Source organism: Callithrix jacchus, chromosome 9, assembly GCF_049354715.1.
Source record: "Callithrix jacchus isolate 240 chromosome 9, calJac240_pri, whole genome shotgun sequence".
NCBI classification, from domain to species: Eukaryota; Metazoa; Chordata; class Mammalia; order Primates; family Cebidae; genus Callithrix; species Callithrix jacchus.
In genome coordinates, this window is record NC_133510.1 from 130,218,196 (window position 1) to 130,230,677 (window position 12,482).

General features: G+C 41.5%; 1 non-coding gene across 1 annotated transcript; it reads left to right on the plus strand.

Moving 5' to 3' along the window:
* Nucleotides 1-420: 420 nt before the first annotated feature.
* On the plus strand, nt 421-561 carry LOC128928725 (U4 spliceosomal RNA). Its single transcript, XR_008474140.1, has one exon. It is a non-coding gene; the product is annotated as a U4 spliceosomal RNA (small nuclear RNA).
* Nucleotides 562-12,482: the final 11,921 nt, after the last annotated feature.

The window sequence follows — 12,482 nt, forward strand, 5'->3', positions numbered from 1 at the left end:
TTTCTTCTTTTAGGCTGGGTGCAGTGGCTCACACCTGTAATCCCAACACTCTGGGAGGCCGAGGTGGGTGGATCACAAGGACGGGAGATCAAGACCATGCCGACCAACATGGTAAAACCCCATCTCTACTAAAAATGCAAAAAGTTAGCCAGGTGCGGTGGCACACGCCTGTAGTTGCAGCTACTCAGGAAGCTGAGTCAGGAGAATTGCTAGAACCTGGGAGGCAGAGGCTGCAGGGAGCTGAGATTCTGCCACGGCACTCCAGCTTGGGTGACAGAGCAAGCCTCTGTCTTAAGAAAACAAAACAAAATTTCTTCCTTTAAATATCCAATATACTAAATTAAGTCAGGTAGAAATTATTGTGGCCTTCCTCTTTATGCCCTAAAATACCCATTTCAACATTTTTTTAAAACCCATACAAGCTTTGCTCAGTGGCAGTGTCATACACAATGAGGTTTACCTGAGGTGTGTGTCATTATTGCTTGAAAATGTTTCCCAATACTCTGTCATCATGACTTGAAATATAGTCAACATTGGCAATATTTGACAGTCTATGGAGACAGAACATTAAAGAGAAAATAATAATGTAACAAAAACCCACACAGGTACAATAAACCCTGCACATGTTCAAGGGGCACATTCAGAAAAGAACGAAGGAAAACCAGGAGCGTGTACTGTGATAGATCCTAGTTTCAAGTAGAAACGATCAACGACAGAGTCACTGTGGGACTAAACAGCGTCCATCTCATTTTCAGCAAGGAGGACGTTTTTGTTCTTAGGAAGAGCAGCTTCAGGTAGGTAACGGGTGGGCATCGAAGTCCTGGGTACTGCCGTCATCATAGTGACTCACACCAAGAATATAGCTACAAACAGAAACGCAGGACAGGTAAAGACCTCAGTCCCATGCTGTTCAGATACCTGCAAAAGAAGAAGCCCAGCCAGGCAGGGAATGTCTAAAACCCAGTCCATGATGGGAGAGAACTGAGTAGTAAAAACTACCTGAATATCACCAGTTTGGAAGCAACGTGAGTGGTCGCTGAAATTAGCTAATATGTGACTTGTATGTGAGGAGCATGGGTAGGAAGGTTACTTCATAGAAAGAGAATGGACTTCATATCTCCCTAGTATAGAAACTCTAGGCTGGGCGCAGTGGCTCACGCCTATAATCCCAGCACTTTGAGAGGCCGAGGTGGGCGGATCACAAGGTCAAGCGATCTAGACCATCCTGGCCAACATGGTGAAACCCCGCCTCTACTAAAAATACAAAAATTAGCTGGGCGTGGTGGCACACGCCTGTGGTCCCAGCTACTCGGGAGGCTGAGGCAGGAGAATTGCTTGAACCCACAAGGCGGAGGTTGCAGTGAGCAGACATTGCACTACTGGACTCCAGCCTGGTGCCTGGAGACAGAGCAAGACTCTGTCTTTTAAAAAAAAAAAGAAAGAAAGAAACTCTAGAAAAAGTTTGAATAGGCATATTTTGTAAAAACAGCCAGGTTTCTTGTATCTCCAAATTCTGTGACAGCCAAAAATCTCTGCCCATCAAACAAGTTTGCTTAGAATTGTAACTGCGATTTGTTGAACTTGATATAATTTTCTTAATGGGTCTTCAAATCCTACCATGATTTCATTAATTCTGCATGTGTTAATGTATTGAGGTTAATTTAGAAATCATTTAATTTTTATTTTTAATAATATTTTTGAGTTATGTTTAGGAATGATTTGATAAGAGTTGGATTGTGAAATGCAGTAATTAAGGTAATTTCACATATCATACGACAGGTTGGTCTTCCAGTGCCAAGTAAACTAAAAATTAAAAAAGAAATTTTAGAATGTGTGCCTTTTAATCTGAAAATATATACTTAAAAATCATTGAATTTGTTATGAGAAATTGAGATTCCTATATTCAGTAGTTTAATATGCTCTATTAGCTGGGATTATTAAATTACTTGGGATAATTAAATTACTTGGGATAGTTTTCTAATAAGAGCTGCGAACTGCGAGTCACACATATGAAATTTTAAAAATGATTAAAACATTTAAATATATGGCTGGGCACATGGCTCATGCCTGTAATCCCAGTATTTTGGGAGGCCGAAGTGGGTGGATCACCTGATGTCAGTTCGAGACCAGCCTGGCCAATATTGTGAAACCCTGTTTCCACTAAAAATACAACAATTTGCCAGGCATAGTGGCGCTACGCCTATAATTCCAACCACTCAGGAGGCTGAAGCAGGAGAATCTCTTGAACCCAGGAGGCAGAGGTGGTAGTGAGCCAAGAGCATGCCGTTGCACTCCTGCCTGGGCAACAGAGTGAGACTCCGTTTCAGAAAAACAAACAAAAACAAAAACAAAACTATGCAATCACATTATTTAAACCCTTCTTAACATTTTTATATAGAATGTGTATGTTTATCAATCACTTTGTAAACAGAATAATAAGACTTTTAAGTTAAAATCAAATGGTTAAATATAATTTGAATTCTGATTTGCTTTACTTTAATGAGGTAATTTTAATGAACATACAGTCTCAAATAGTTTCTTCTATGCGCAAAAAAACTACCCTTAAAATAACCCAAACTCAACATTGACTGTAAAATTCATGAAGGGCAATGACACAGACAAATCTTAATCCTGAGTTTGCTGGATGGACTAAGTCATTGAGACAGACCTCTCCTCAACTGCAACGTCAGAAGTAATCAGCGAAGAAGCTGAGACCATCAGGAGTCCTCTTAAAAGCACTGTCCCTGGTGGGAAAAGAGGAGAGAAGCACAAGATCTCTCCTGTAAAACCATCAGTGGTGGGTTAAGCCACCTGTGTTTGCTCAGAGGAACAGCTTGTTAAATTTCTGAGTCAACTGTAAAGGATTAGCAGCATGATAATTTTGTGGGAGAATTTACACCAAAGATATTGACAAACACCACAAATCAAGGCTGTTCTCCCACCCCTCTCAAACAGCTGGTGGATAAACAAGCATCGGTACATGGCAAAATAGAGTTGTGTACATTGTAAACATGTACATCTATAATATAGCACTTCATATGCTTTTTTTTTTTTTGGAGATGGAGTTTCGCTGTTGTTACCCAGACTGGAGTGCAATGGTACGATCTCGGCTCACCGCTACCTCCACCTCCTGGGTTCAAGCAATTCTCCTGCCTCAGCCTCCCGAGTAGCTGGGATTACAGGCGCACACCACCATGCCCAGCTAATTTCTGTATTTTTAGTAGAGATGGGGTTTCACCTCGTTGACCAGGATGGTCTCGATCTCTTGACCTCGTGATCCACCTGCCTCAGCCTCCCAAAGTGCTGGGATTATAGGCGTGAGCCACCGCACCCGGCCCATATGCTTTACTGATGCCATGCAAGAGTACGTACCACATGCACTGCAGACACACCTGTTCAGGGAACGGTGCAGCGGTGGTAAGGGTTGCAACACAGGGTGCGGGGAAGGGTTGGGTTACGGGGCAGATCCCTCATGAATGTCTTCCTGCTGTCCTCCCAGTGGTGAGTCCTAGCTCTTTTGAGTCTGGATTAGTTCTCATGGGTGTGGACTAGTTCCCAGGAGAAAGAGTTGTTATAAAACCAGGTGCTTCACCTTTGACCCTCTTCTGTACCAAGCTGCAAGGCAGCAAGAAAGCCCTCACCGGAGCCAGGGCCATGCCCTTGAATGACCCAGTCTACAGAACCATGAGCTAAATACATCTACTTTTATTTTTTTAGCTTAAAAAATTTTAACTTATTATTGTGAAATAACTTTTGACATAGCAATGAGTTGTAAAGATAGTACAGAGAATTCCCATACACCCTTCACCCAGCTTCCACTAACGCTTACGTCTTACATAATCACGGCACAATGATCAAATGTAGGAAGTTGGCATTGTTACAGTATTAACTGGAAAAATCCAAATAAATGTACTTTAAAAATAAAGTACAGAGTCTCAGGTATCCTTTTGTAGCAAGGGCACAAAACAGACCAAGACAGTGATACAACTGAGGTTTGCACCCGGGGAACGGAACCTCAGACTTCCAACGTAGTCACTGAGCTCTGCACACAATTACACACACATGCACAATGATGCACACACAATAGCACAGCGTTATACAGTTCTCCACTCTGCCCTTGCGGAGTACGACATACAGTAAATAAAAAATACCTCTCTGAGCATAGAAGCTTCGACATCTCCCACCGTCTTATCCCATTTGTGAATGCCAAGTTCAGGGATATTAAATTGCTTTTGACGCTGCATTTATCACCTAAATAAAAGAAAAGCCTGATCTTCAAGAGTAATAGTCAATTGTCACTGAGATTTGTGGAGCACGGACTTGCTGTTTCTTTCCTATTAAAAATTAAGCTGCTCCTTTAACAAAGAGTCGCAGGTAGTGGGGAATTGTAACATGAGCACCTGAGAGTGAAATCACACCGCAGAAGCAGGTGTGGGCTGCTGCTTGTTCTTCGGCTCCAAATATGGGATAGATGAAGCTGAAAGAAAACTCATGAGACTCAATGCCGTATTGTTTCTTGGGTCCTGTGGTTCTTGGCCAGTCGACTTCTCTCCATTTTTCACAGCCTTCTCATGTTTTCTATTTTTTTTATTGTTTTAATATATATGTCTAGGGATTTTAGTTGTCCTTCTAGAGAAGAATAAACTAAGGATTTCATCTTTCCAGAGGTGGAAGTTCAGTGTTGTTTATTTGTTTATATTTACAATTGCATCTAAGTCATCTCCAGAATGAGTTTGCCCAGAGAGTAATTATAGGTAGAGAGAGAAGAGGTTAGTGAACCGAACCATGGAGCAAGTGCCTTGTTTAGAACAGGTACTATTGGCTGAGGACAGTGGCTAATGCCTATAATCCCAGAACTTTTGGAGGCTGAGACAGGAGGATTGCTTGAGCTCAGGAGTTCAAGACCAGCCTGAGAAAAATGGTGAGACCCTGTCTCTACTAAAAATAGAAAAATTAGCTGGGCATGGTGGCATGCACATGTGGTCCCAGCTGCTTGGGAGGCTGAGGAGGGAGGATTGTTAACCCAGGGAGGCTGCAGTGAGCCATGATCATTCTGCTGCACTCCAGACTGGGTGACAGAGTCAGAAAAAAAAAAAAGGAGTACCATTGTGGTATGGTAACAGCTTCTCTTTAAGAGGTATCAAGGGTGCTGGGCAGCATCGGAAGCAAGATTTGTTGTTAATTGGTTGAGGGGGTTCTCCCTCTTTCTGAACTGAATAATCTCATCATGAGAAACTTAGTGTTTCCCTCTCCTGTTTCTCTGGGCAGTGCATCTGCCTATACTGGGAGTGTGGGGTTTTTGTAATGCTTCATCTTGTATAACAACGTTACCAAGATAGTGTTTTTTTTAATGCAGCAATCACAAGGAATTTCCCAATTAAGCTTGCAGTAAATGACAGAGAAACTCTGCTCTAGGACGACGCCAGAAGGAGGCTGCTTGTGGGTTGGAAAGCCAGCCAGGCTCTGACCTGCAATCATTACTTCCTTCATTCCTAACACTAGCCAGTGGCTGTGCTGACAACCACCTGCACCCGTGTCGTCAGCTGGGCCTGCAGGGGAGCCCAACCAGAGATCGGGATCTCGGAAGAACAGCAAAGTGTGGGCACAGCCGCAAGTAAGTCGGGGCAGTACCGGGAGGAGAAGAGGCCTTCAAGTTCAAGATGATCATGATATTCTGTGAGATCCTCCGTGCTGTCAGGGAGAGCAGGCTCCAGCTCCTCCACCGCTTTCATTTTAGTGATGCAGAAATTGAGTCCCTGAGATGAACAACGAATTAACCAAGGGAATGGAGTGTATTTTCTACAAAGCGTTGAGAACGATTTTCAAAAACAATTCATATCATGTTGCTCCTCTCCTCGACGTCTTCCAATTGCTTCCTAACTCCACCAGAAAAACATCCAAACACCCACAAGGCCCAATGTGAGCTGCACCTTCCTATCCTGCCTCCCTCTATCCATTTCTCTGGCACTGTCTCTGTGCCAGCCGTGGGGCTGTGTGCCCTGGGTGCAGCCAAGCTTGGCTCTGCTGCGTGGTCTGTGCACTCGGTTCTGCCTCTTGCTGGAAGGGAAGATTTGATCAGACTTTCCTGCATTTGTCTTTTGTGTCAACTAAAAGTCAATTTGATCATCACATTTTTTGGGATGCCTTCCGTGAAACCTCAGTTCAAATAACTTCCATTACATTTCTTTGTTCTTATTATGTTTTTCCTTTTCCTTCATATTTTGTGTTGTGTTTCTGTTTTGCTTTGCTTTGGTTAGGGGTTTTGTTTGTTTGTTTGTTTTTTGGCCTCTGCAGCTGGAATGGAAGTTTTGCAGTTATTGGCACATATTGACCAAATATGTGCATCATAAATATAGGCTGAATAAATATCACGAGGGCATCAAAAGCTGAGAACCAATATTGTCCCGTCCCTTCCCCAGTTCCTGGGTGAGAGTGGGCGCAATACCGACTTCAAAGGAAGAAAGGCATGAGTTGGAATCCCAGTGATACTCCAAGCAACTGTGAACTTGTTCCTATTTTTCTTTTCTTTTAAAAAAACAATTTCAAACATACAAAAAGTTACAATAGCTTGTAATCCCAGCACTTTGGGAGGCCAAGGAGGGTGGATCACGAGGTCAAGAGATCGAGACCATCCTGATCAACTTGGTGAAACCCCATCTCTACTAAAAATATAAAAAATTAGCTGGGCATGGTGGCGCGTGCCTGTAATCCCAGCTACTCGGGAGGCTGAGGCAGGAGAACTGCCTGAACTCAGGAGGCAGAGGTTGCGGTGAGCCAAGATTGCACCATTGCACTCCACCTGAGTAACAAGAGCGGAATTCTGTCTCCAAAAAAAAAAAAAAAAAGTTACAATAGTAAAAACATGCATGAGTAACCTTCACCCAAATTGTTTAAACACTAACAGTTGACCCCGTTTGCCTTATCATCTTTTCTGTTTCTAATATGGATACTCTATGTATTGCTTTTTCCTTGGGTCATTTGAGAGTAAATTGCAGAAATTATGCTTCATTACCCCTAAATAACTTAATGCCTATTTTTTATTTAAGAAGGATATACACTTTCTTATATAGCCACACTACAACCATCAAAATGAAAAATTAACATTGGTATAATACTGTCTAATCAGCAGACTCTGTGACACCTTCGTCTCCATGCCTTCAGTGTGTTTTACAGCCAACACCACCAATTAAGCAAAATACCTTTTCCTTCCTGCTTTCTTTTCTTTGCTTTTCATTAGGCACTGTATTTTTTTATTTACCTTTTAATAATTTTTTATTTTCATAGGTTATCAGAGAACAAGTGGTGTTTGGTTACATGAGGAAGTTCTTCAGTGGTGATTTGTAGATTTTGGTGCACCCATCAACTGAGCAGTATACACCGCACCCAATTCGTGGTCTTTTATCTCTCACCCCCTTCCCTTTGCCACCCTTTCCCCCCGAGTCCCCACAGTTCATTGTGTCATTCTTATGCTTCTGCATCCTCATAGCTTAGCTCCCACATATGAGTGAGAACATCCAATGATTGGTGTTCCATTCCTGAGTGACTTCACTTAGAATAATAGTTTTCAATCTCATCCAGGATGCTGCAAATGCCATTAATTTGCATTTTCATGGCTAGGTAGTATTCCATTGTATATGTATATACCACAGTTTCTTCATCCATGTGTTGATTGATGGGCATTTGGGTTGGTTCAACGTTTTTGCAATTGTGAATTGTGCTGCTATAAACATGCTCCTTTCTTTTCTGGTCCAGGATCGGTCAGGTTCATGCATCACCTTTTGTCATCATGTCCCTTTAGATTTTGTAAATAAAGAACTTCAGTTCTTTCTGTATTTCTTGACCTCGATACTTTTAAAACATAGGGCCAATACTTTGCAGAATATCCCTTCATTTGGATCTTTCTGATGTTTTCTTATAATTAAATTTAGTTTTTCCCTTATTTTCAGAAATGGAAAATAGGGTTGTGTTCTTCTCAATGTAGTATATAGCATGAAAAGTCACGACAGCTCATTCCATTATAGCAATGACAACTTTAATCAGCTCTCCCATCACCGGAGTTAATCATTTTTTATCCCCTGCATAGAATTGCTGCCTCCCAAGTTTCTCCGTGGAGTGGATAATTAAGGAAATATTTTTTACTCATTAATGAATTAGTAATTAATAAGTATCCTATAGGAAGATAATTCTAAATTACATAACTATCCCATTTCTCATCAAACGTTCACCTACTAATTTTAACATACATTGATGATTCCAGTCCTCATCAATTATTACTTTGTTAACCAAATGGTTATTTTCCCAATTCCATCAGTAATCTTTCTACCTTTACCTGTTAGCATTCCACTATTAAAAAGCTTTATTTTCTCCCTATTTATTTATTAATTCCTCATTTATAGCAGAAGTCCTACTTATTCAAAAACTTATATACCATTACTGGCTGGGCGCAGTGGCTCATGACTGTAATCTCAGCACTTTGGGAGGCCAAGGTAGGCAGATCACCTGAGATCTGGAGTTCAAGATCAGCCTGGCCAAGATGGTGAAACCCCATCTCTACTAAAATACACCTTCTGTTGGTTTAGATTTCTTCTAAATATTTCCTTCCTTCCTTCCTTTTTTCCTTCCTTCCTTCCTTTTTTCCATTCTTCCTCTTCTCCTTCTTCCTCTTCTTTCTTCCTTTCTTTTTTTCTCTCTTTCTCTCTCCGCTTCCTTCCTTCTCTCCCTCCTTCCCTTCCTTCCTTCCTCTTCTTTCTCCTTCTTTCTTTCTCTCTCTCTTATTCTTTCCTTCCTTCCTTTCTCCCTCCCCCTTCCTTCCTTCCTCCTCTTTCTCTTTCTTTTTCCTTCCTTCCTTCCTCTACCTCCTCCCCTTTCTTCTTTCCTCTCTCTTTCTTGTATTTCTCTTTCTCTCTCCTTTCTTCCTTCCTCCTTTTCTTCCTTCCTTCCTTCCTCTCTCCCTTCTTTTTCTTTTTTTTCTTTTTTCTTTCTTTCCTTTTATAGGAGAACCCCAAGGAATGATCAAATTCCAGGCCTTTTCTGCACACAGAAATCTTCCATCATTATATTCACCAGTATCAATCTTTTCTTCTATGTAATCAATTTTCTGCACTGCAACTGGAAAAACAAAGACAAAAACATTGTAGGACCCCTTCTGCTTATGTACTTCCCTGCCCAAACCATTTATCTATCCCCCCATTTCTTAGCATGGCCTCAAAGATCTGCCTTATCTCACCTGTACCTACATATGCAGCGAAATATCTCCCCATTAGGTCCCACATTCAGCTCCCCAGATACATGAAGCTCAGGTGCAGGCTCCTAAACATGCTGCATTGTCTCTCCTTCGAGTCTTTTGACATGCTGAGGCCTCTGCTGGCAGCACCCTGCTCAAAATTCTTCAGGCTATGCTTAGCTGTTTTTGAATCAGTTTGGACCTCATTTCTTCTAGGAAGCCCCATGACACTCTCCAGCTCCTCCTGCCCAGGGCTGCACAAGGACCTGTCTTTGCGTTTCAAGAGCAGCCCATACAAACCTCTATCATGATTCTTGTGACCTCTAAGGGAGCCCTCTACACTTGTCTGTCTTTTCTATAAGAATGTGAATTCCAGCAAGGTGCAGTGTATCACACCTGTTATCCCAGCATTTTGCTAGGCCAAGATGGGTAGATCACATGAGGTCGAGATCAGCCTAGCCAACATGGTAAAACCCTGTCTCTACTTAAAATACAAAAATCAGTTGGTTATGGTGGCAGGCACCTGTAATCCCAGCTACTCAGTAGGCTGAGGCCGGAGAATCCCCTGAACCCAGGAGACAGAGGTTGTAGTGAACCGAGACCGCACCACAGCACTCCAGCCTGGGCAACAAGAGCGAAACTCTATCTCAAACAAACAAACAAACAAAACAGAATGTGATTTTCTTCAGGACATCTAATTGATACCTGTATTGACCATGCCCCATAACGTAACAAACACATAATGGGTGCCCAGTCCATTTTCGAGTATGTACAAATGAATAAGCAAGTCTTTCTCACTGAAGTCTCTGATCTTCAAGAGGCCAGGATCTATTTTCCCATTACAGTGGCCTCCATAATGAAAATCTGCTGTTATTACTGCCTGAAGATTGTAGCAGCAGTTTCCATCACCCCATTGTGTTTAATGATTATGGTAAGAAGAAATGAATGGAAAATATGTCTGTAATCTATGACTGCTTTTCCCTCTGGGCTGACCTCTATCATGAAAATCTGCCACCGTCATCACTGACCACAAACCTGGCGACATTATTCCAGTGCTGCATTCAACACAATCCATTCAACTGTCACTCGCTGGATGGGTAGATGGATGGGCGGGTATGTCTCTATCCCTTCACTAGGCTATGATCTCCATGAAGCCAGAAATTGCTGTCTTCACTATGGTCATTTCCATAATGGAAATCCGCTGCCATTATCACCCCTGAATCCTGGAGCCCATTTCCACCATCCCACTGCAGATAATCAGTACTCAATCAGTGTTTTCTTAATTGGTCAGTAAAAAGCAGAAGCAACAGAAAGGGAAATGAGCTCCGGTTTTCAGCACAGTTAGAGGAACAGAGATAGGAAAACGCACACAGCTCAGCTCAAACCTTAACCATGGGTCCACGTGTTCATCCTTGAGTATTAGTATCATAATAGCAACATGAAGCCAGGTTCTGCAGAGTGCAGGATTCCATTTCTAATCTTAAAAGCTGTAAATGAAACTTAGATGAGTAAAGGGACATTATCTAAGGTAAGTGGTGATGTTGGTCACTCACCTGAGTTTAGAATCTGTGGCTCCAAGCCTCGTCCACCTCAATGCTTTCTCACATGGACCACAATATTTCTGCCATTTCACTTACTTCCTTCATGTACCTTGATCTTCCTTCCCTTTCTCCCTCTCTCCCTCCCTCCCTTCCTTCCTTCCTCCCTTCCCTTCTTCCTTCCTTTTCTCTTTCTTTCTCTTTCTTTCTTTCTTTCTTTCTTTCTTTCTTTCTTTCTTTCTTTCTTTCTTTCTTTTTTCTTTCTTTCTTTTTCTCTCTCTCTTTCTTTCCTTCTTTCTTTCCCTCTTTCTTCTTTTCTTTCCCTTTCCTTTTTCCTTTTCTTTTCACCAACCACACTATGAATTCTGTGTGTTCTGTGCTAGGAAAACCTGAATAAATAAGACACAGTTAAGTCTTGTCTTCAAATCTCTAGGTTGTATTTGAGAATTGCATCATGAATTTATATATTTGGAATTTGTCATTTTCAAATAGAATGCATATCAAACTGAGCCGCCAGATATGAAAACAAAGCTGGCTCCAAATCAATCTGAAGCGAATCCAGATTTCTGGTTGCCTGACTGCTTTCACTTTTAGTTGAATGACTGACAATTACTTTAAAACTCATTTCATCTAAAACAAATGCTCGATTTCTAGCACTTAGGAAAAAACGTCCATTTGTGCCTTTAACTTGAATATGTTTTCTAATTACAGAAAAAAAGAATTATTTTAAAAGAACAGTTTTATCAAAAGAGTAATTCAGTCATATCCTAGAATTGTACCAATAAATAATCATTAAAAAATATTCCCAGGCATGGCTCTTCTGCATTGGCTGGTGAAGTATTTTTGGTAAAACCTGACAATTTGATCAACTGAGTTACAGATCTTGAAGTTAGAGTATGTACAGATCTTGAAGTAATAGAGCCACAAATAATACTATTTATGGCTCTATTACTAGAGCAGAGAAAATAGAGTTGTCTTTTAAGGCAAGAAATGATGGCGTGAGTAGCCTTCAAGACCAATGGCATAACAGCCACCTACCATTATACCCACACTTCTGTCAATAAGAGCTTGGGAAGTCATTTCAGTTTTACTTTCTGTTTGTTTGTCTTTCTAACTGTGCATCTGTCTGTGCCCACATACATTAGAAGTCCATTAAAACAGAACAAACCAAAACAACAAATTAACAAACCGAAGAAAACCCTCCATCTTATTCTAATTAGAATTCCCACAAAACTGTACTACTGTTCTCTCCAGATTCCACTTCGGATGTGGCAGCTCTGCCATTCACAAAGCCACTATTGTGGCCAATGCAGCTTTTGGCTCTGACCTATGGAATTAATGAGGGGGGTGTTTGTTTTACCCCCTATGGGCATTGCAACAAGATGGCAGAGCAGACACCCATTTCTCCCTTCATGCTGAACTGATGGTAGTAAGATGCCACTTTTTCTCAGCAGGAGAGAAATATCCGTTTCCATCCTTGATCCCCGTCATCCTTTCCCATTTGTCTATCTATTGGATGTTTTCATGCAAAGCTCCGCACCTGGCTAGATCAGTTTAGAGAAGAGCTTTCCTAAGAAACAAGGGCACAAAACACCACATCACTGAGACATGAACCCAGAGCTGTGCTACAAAAGTCACTTGTCTTGCTTTGAATCTACTAAAATTTACTTTAAAATGACAGGTGATTCAGAGGGTGTGGGAAATGGAGAATGAGCGAACAG